At 49.6% G+C, this 6,935-nt stretch overlaps 1 long non-coding RNA gene across 1 annotated transcript; it reads right to left on the bottom strand.

The window, feature by feature from the left end:
- Positions 1-6,292: 6,292 nt before the first annotated feature.
- Positions 6,293-6,878, bottom strand: LOC115298345. The gene is made up of 2 exons (XR_003911710.1): positions 6,681-6,878; positions 6,293-6,488 (listed from the first exon to the last, which is right to left on the bottom strand). It is a non-coding gene; the product is annotated as an uncharacterized LOC115298345 (long non-coding RNA).
- Positions 6,879-6,935: the final 57 nt, after the last annotated feature.

The raw sequence follows: 6,935 nt of genomic DNA, 5'->3' as shown, positions 1-6,935 counted from the left end.
ATCTCCTAAAAAATAAATAAAAGACATTAAAAAAAAAAAAGTTGAGGGGGATGCAGTGGGGGGGAGGGACAGCTGAAAAAGCCTGTGTCGAGCAGAGGCGACAGTATATTCAGAGACCCCTCAAGTCTGAGCGGATCTTTATGGGGGGTAGAGGAAGGCACCTCTCTTAGGTAGGGGTCCCCAGAGGTAGACCCTGAATGCAGTGTGTGACTTGGTGCAAAGCAGGAGAGCTGGGCTTTCTGGTCACTGGCCAAGGGCTGCTCTGGGGGTGGGGGACAGGGACTTACCCTTCCAAGCTACTCTGGCTCCCTGACCACGCAGACCAAGCAGCCCCAGGAGCGGAAGACTGTCCTGCAAGAAGAGTGCCATCAAGGGTCCAGAGACAGTGAGGGCCACCAGCGGGGTGCCGCCTTTCCACGCAGCCTGTCTCAAAACTGATATTCTAACACCCATTCGACAAAAGCCAATGGGAACTGGGAGTCTTCTAGATGTTGGGGATGCCAGAATGAGCGGGGAGGAGAAGCCCCAAGTGCCAGGAGATTGCATTCGGCAGAAGGTTCCAGGAGGGGAACCGCTCATAGGAAGGCCCGAGTAGGTGTGTAGGAGGCGGAGGGCCTGGAGCCAAGGGAGAGTGGAAGGAACGAGCCAGAAAGACAGCAGAGAGTAGCTGGCAAAGACTAATAGGTCATTTTGAGGACTTCGGCCTTTTTTTCCTTAATGTTTATTTTAGTTTTGAGAGAGTGGGAGAGGGGGCAGGGAAAGAGGGAGACACAGAATCTGAAGCAGGCTCCAGGCTCTGAGCTGTCAGCACAGAGCCCGATGTGGGGCTCAAACCCACAAACCGTGAGTTTATGGCCTGAGCCGGAGTCGGACACTCAACGGACTGAGCCACACAGGTGCCCTGGACTTTGGCTTTTTCTGAGTGAGACGGGGGCTGCTGGAGGGCTTTGGGCAGAACAAGACACGATGTGACTTACACTCTAAAAGGACAATGTTGGTGGCTTGGACCAGGGGGTGGGGGTGGGGGTGGTGACAAGTGGCCAGGTTGAGCAGCACACCATGCCCCAGTGATCAGTGCCAGGGGAGGACATCAGACCCCTGCGACCAGAGGCATCACGGAAGGCGATCCAGTCAAGCACTGCATGGACCACGCTCTACCCACGCCGGGAAGAAGCAGCAAGGTCGGCTTGGGTTGTGGACATCAGTCCCCCGTGGCCAGCAGCCTCTGCCAGTAACTGACTCGGGACAAGTGGCTCACTCTCCTGGCCCCCCTGCCATGGTGGCAGGACGCTCCCTCCCTCAGAGGTCAGATCTAGCAGTGGGCTTGGCTGGGTGCCCTATGGCATGCATGCTTAAGCAGAACAACAGAGCAAGCCGTGGGCCTGAAACCGGGAGAGCGATTCCCACCCACGGTGACAAGGTCAGCACAGGCTGCGTGGGCTCTATCTCTTGGTAAGGAAGCGTTCTAGCCTTGGGGCCCACTGTTACCAGGGTGCCTCAGTTGGCTGAGTGCCGGACCTTGGCTCAGGTCATGGTCTCGCGGTTCATGGGTTCAAGTCCCGCGTCAGGTTCTGTGCTGACAGCTTGGAGCCTGGAACCTGCTTCAGAATCTATGTCTCCCTTTCTCTCTCTGCTCCTCCCCACTCACACTCTGTCTCTCTCTCTCAAAAGTAAAATAAACACTAAAAAAAGAAATCGTGCAAGAGACTGCCTTTCCCCAAGGGTGCTCAGGGGCATGTTTTGACGGCAGAGGAGCAGGAGTCACTGGATGGAAGAGAAAAAGCAGAGTCCACGATTCCAAGGTTTGGGATCTGAGCTTGGGGCTAGAGCTGCTACTGCCCGGGAGGGGGCGATGGCAGGAAGATCAGGTTCAGGGAAAGGCCAGACGGGCCACACTGAGGGAATGGGACTTTCAACCAGATCTTCTCAACACCGTGTTCTTTCAAAAAGACCACCTTCCGTGGAGACTTGGAAATACTCTGTTGTATTTTTTTAGTCTCTAGTCTCTGCCGTTCTGGAAACTGTCCATCCCAGGAAGCAGATTCCTCTTGCTTCCGGTCTCCAGCTGGTTAAGGGCTGAAGCCACTTGTCTAGTTCCCAAATCCTGTATTTCTTGTTTACCCAAAGCTGAGCCTTCCAGATGAGGGAGCCAGAGATAAGCCCTCCTTGTCCCGGAGAGCTCACGGTCTCCTGTTGGCCCAAACTAGGCCTTAGCCGGCCATACATGCAGGGGCCCCTGCCTCAGGCCAGTCCGATGAGTCTCCAGAACAGCCTGGAAATTCCAGCTCTCCCAGCCTCCCTCCCAAACAGCCCTAGAGCCAGCAAGCCTTGGTCCAAGCCCTCTTGCACCCCGTGACTGGCTGTGTAAGAGGGCAGTCTTCTAACCTCACTGTGACTCAGTTTCCTCATGTAGAAAGCTGGATCATAATAGTGCCTGACTCAGGGGTTAGTGAGGTCTGAAAATGTGTCACATTATTACCTGTGTTACTATGTTAATTATTCAGAGAAAGGGAGGGAGTGGCCAGTGTAGGTGAGGAAAGAGTTTTCCTCAACCCTCTTAGGGTCACCCGCCGGGTCTGAAAAGCACACTGACAAGATTAACCAGAGAAACGCATGTCCATTTTATCGAACTTTTACACGTCTATAAACCTTCGCAAGAGAAGGCGGGCCTAAAGAAGTGAGGAGAGCAGGAAGCTTTCATGCCTTTCACACAAAGACGCGAATGTGTGAGCCGGACGCCTGGGGGCTCAGTCGGTTGAGTGTCTGACCTCGGCTCAGGGTCTCGAGGTTCGTGGGTTCGACCCGCGTCGGTGGAAAGGGGGCCGGTGTCTCCAGCACAGAGCCTGGTTTCGATCCTCTGACTCCCTTTCTCTCTGCCCCTCCCCCTCCTCAAAGATAAATACACACTTAAAAAAGAAGCAAATGTGTAAAGAACTCACAGAACAAAGGGGTGTGGGCTGGGGCAGGGAACGGTGAAGAAGTATCTAGGAAGATAAAGGTTCCTTTAACAAGGTTGGTTTATACAGATTTCTTGGCCGTAAGTCCCCTGTCTCTGGTGATAAGAATGTCCTTGTTCCCCCCGGTACGAGACTTGGGGCCTGTTTCAGGAAGACAGGGGATGGGGTCAGAGTGGCTTTCCTGTGTCTGCCATTTTTCCAAACGCTCAGGTTAAGATGTCCCTGTGCCATGCTTTGGGGGCGGCATGCCCTGAGCCCCATCACCAGTCTGTCTGGCCACCCATTCATTTATTGTTAGTCCTCTAAACATTTATTGAGTGCTTTCTACAGGTTTTGAGAAAATTGTCAGGAAGTAACACACAGGTTTTCCTCACTGGCAGCAACAGAGCTCTGAGGGTCCGGTCCTTCCGGTAGTTGAGGGCTTACGTTCATACCTATTTGTCTAGCGACTACAGAGCCAACATGTTATTATAAAACATTATCGGGGCACCTGGGTGGCTCAGTCAGTTGAGTGGCTTCGGCTCAGGTCATGATCTCGTGGTTCGTGGGTTCAAGCCCCGCGTGCTGACAGCTCAGAGCCTAGAGCCTGCTTCAAATTCTGTTTCTGGCTCTCTCTGCCCTTCCCCCACTTGTGCTCTGTCACTCTGTCTCTGAAATAAACATTGGGAAAATCTAAAAAAAAAAAGATTCTTTAAAAAAAAACACATCATATCGAAGAGCTAAACTCAGAACCACAGACTTGAACTTGAAGGGAACTTAGAGCTCCCATAGCCCAGCAGTTTGAGAAGCTTTTTTGAATTTCAGATCCTTTGTTCAAAAGAAATCTTACCCAGGGGCACCTGGGTGACTCAGTCAGTTAGGCATCCTGCTCTTGATTTCGGCTCAGGTCATGATCTCAAGGTTGTGGGATTGAGCCCTGCATCAGGCTGTAACCTGAGCGTGGAGCCTGCTTGGGATCCTCTCTCTCTCTCCCTCTCCCCACTCTCGCTCTCTCTCAAAAATAAATAAAGCTTGGAAAAATCTTACCCAGGGAATAGGACCCAACCGGTCTGACGGAGCATGCCAGCACCACCACCACCTACACTGCTCTGAGGCAGGGCCCTTAGGCACAATATGAAAAATCATCTCCTACCTCCACCTTATTTCACGGCTGGAGACACAGGCCCACAAAGAGAAGACTTGGCCTAGGACACGTGGAGACTTGATTTTAGGGCCAGAATGTGACAATGTGGACCCTGGGGTGCCAGGTCGAATTTAAAAGGAAATAAAATAGAACTTCTACAAATGAACAGTGAACAGTTAGAAACTCAATGGATATGAATGAACCAATTCATAGAATAGATACAGCAGAAAAGAGAATCAGTAGCCTTGAAGATATATTTGAAGGAATTACTCAGAATATAGCAAAAAGCACAAAATAAGAGAGGTGAAGAAACAAGGGATAGAATGAGAAGCGCCGATCTAACTATATCAGAGTTCTGAAGGAGCCCTTGGGAGAGAGGCAACACTCAAAGGAATAACGGCAGAGAATTTTCCAAAGTGGAAACATACCAAACCTCAGATTCAGGAAGCCAAACAATCCCAAACAGAAGAAATCCACATTTACAGTCACCTTAGTAGAGCTTTGCTCATCTCTCTGCTCAATCTTCAGCCCCTGGAATAGTTCAGCACCCAGGAAGTGCTTCATAAAAATATACACCAAAGATGAACATTAAGATCCTAAAAGCAGGGTACCTGGCTGGCTCAGTCAGTAGTGCCTGCTACTCCTGACCTCAAGGCTGTGAGTTCAAGCCCCAGGTTGGAAGTTGAGATTACTTTTTTAAAATTGCTTTTAAATGTTTATTTTTGAGAGAGAGAAAGAAAGACAGAGGGTGCAGACAGGCAGAGGAGGGGCAGAGAGAGAAGGAGACACAGAATCCAAAGCAGGCTCCAAGTGATCAGCACAGAGCCCAATGGGGGACTCGAACTCATGGATCATGACTCGAGCCAAAGTTGAATGCTTAACTGACTGAGCCACCAGGTGCCCTAAAAAATTGTTTTCATTTAAAAAATAAAGTCCCAAAAGCAACCAGGTAGAAAAGATGTTATCCTAAAAGAAATGACAATTACACTGGTAATTGATATCTTAACAGCAACAAAAGGAGTCAGAAGACAGAATGATATTTGCAAAGTGATGTGAAAAATAACGTAAACCTGAAATTGTGAACTATGAGTTATCTTTCAGGAATGAGGAAGATAAAGGCATATTCAGAGAAATGACAATAGGGTTTATCACTAACAGACCTTTGACACAGAAACGTATAAAGAATCTTCTTGTGGAAGAAGGACATTTTTCCATGAGGAGGATCTGACGTACGTAGTGTTAAAAGAAAAAATACTAGTATATTTCAGGAGGAGCTGAGCAAGCACATAATGTAATAAAGACCTTTTCTGTCTGGAAGGAGAGTAAACACTGGATTAACTTTAGGTTTTGTTAAATTAATGTCTTGGAAAACCACTGAAAGAATAGAAATAGAATGTGTAATTTCCAAGACACCGTTGAGGGGAAAAAAGGAAAAAAAAAGTCTTGATCAATTCTTTTGTTGTTGCTGTTTGAGCAACTCTCAAAAAGGCAAGAAAGGAGAAGAAACATGAAGTTTGACCATTACCTAACACAAAAATAGATGTTTTCATATATACACGTCATGATCATATCTTTGTAAATGACTCTCCGGAAACTTCCAGCGCTTTGTGTTTATAAAAGACATAGCTAAAATACATGGACGTAGGAAAGTTGAAAGTACAAGAATGAAAAAAGTAAGGCAAAGATGCCTGGCTGGCTCAGTCTATGGAGCACAGGGCACCCTGGGGCATAGGACTCTTGATCTCAGGGTTGTGAGTTCAAGTCCCATGACCGGTGTAGAGATTACTTAAAAGTAGATCTTTAAAAAACAACAACAACAACAACAACAACAAACTTTAGGGGCGCCTGGGTGGCTCAGTTGGTAAAGCAGCTGGCTTTGGCTCAAGTCATGCCGTGGGTTCGAGTCCCACATCAGGCTCTGGGCTGACAGATTCTGTGTCTCCCTCTCTCTCTACCCCTCCCCTGTTCATGCATTCTCTCTCCCTTAAAAATAAGTAAACATTAAAAAAATAATTTAAAAAAAAACTAAATTAGTTGGTAAATTAGTATCAGACCAACTTGCCTTTAAGGCATAAAGTATTACGTGAGATAAAAGAGCACCATGATCTAAGGAGCAAAAGATTCAGTCCACCAGGTTTAGCAGGAGACGTTAGATACACAGACTCAGGAAGTACTAAGTACCCCCTCCTTCAAGAACTGCTTTAGACTTGAAGAAGCTCTTGGGCAGTTATTTATTACGTTCTCACTTCAAACTTGTGAGATAGTAGAGGAGGTGTTACCACATCCTTTTTGCAGATGAGAAGCCCGAGGGTCAGAGACTTGACCTTGCCTGAGGCACACGCTGCGGCACCCAGGTGGATCACAGGTCATCTGCCAGGAGGCCCAGTGTTCTCTTTGCTCTCCCATCTCTGAAAGGCGCAAGCATGAAATCTGGACTGAAGGGGGAAAGGCAAGGCAGGGAACAGCATGGGCAAAAGCCGCAGGTGGAAAATGCTTAGAGGGCGGCGTGGCTTGGCCTCAAGAGGCACAGGAGGAGTGGGGAGGGTGGGTTCCGGGCAGGTGCGGAAGGACCCAACCACCGGCAGGGCTGCTTGTCTTACCCACAAGAGAAGGGTGCACCTGGGAGGCCTTGAGCTTGGAGCTCCCCGCCCCGGACCAACCCCGGCTGAGGGGCGGAGCCGAGACTCAGGGCGGGGAGGAGCATGCGCACTGGTGGACCCCCTGCTCGCTGCCTGTAACGCGCGCTGTGGACCCTTGCAGGCACGCTCCCGACTCGTGGAACCGCCCCGTGGCCCCCAGGCTCTGTGGCCTCTGGGCCGCGTGTTCTCTGACGTCCTCGCACCCCACCCGCCTGG

This window comes from Suricata suricatta, chromosome 8 (genome assembly GCF_006229205.1).
Source record: "Suricata suricatta isolate VVHF042 chromosome 8, meerkat_22Aug2017_6uvM2_HiC, whole genome shotgun sequence".
NCBI classification, from domain to species: domain Eukaryota; kingdom Metazoa; phylum Chordata; class Mammalia; order Carnivora; family Herpestidae; genus Suricata; species Suricata suricatta.
This window is presented reverse-complemented; position numbering and strand designations above follow the sequence as displayed.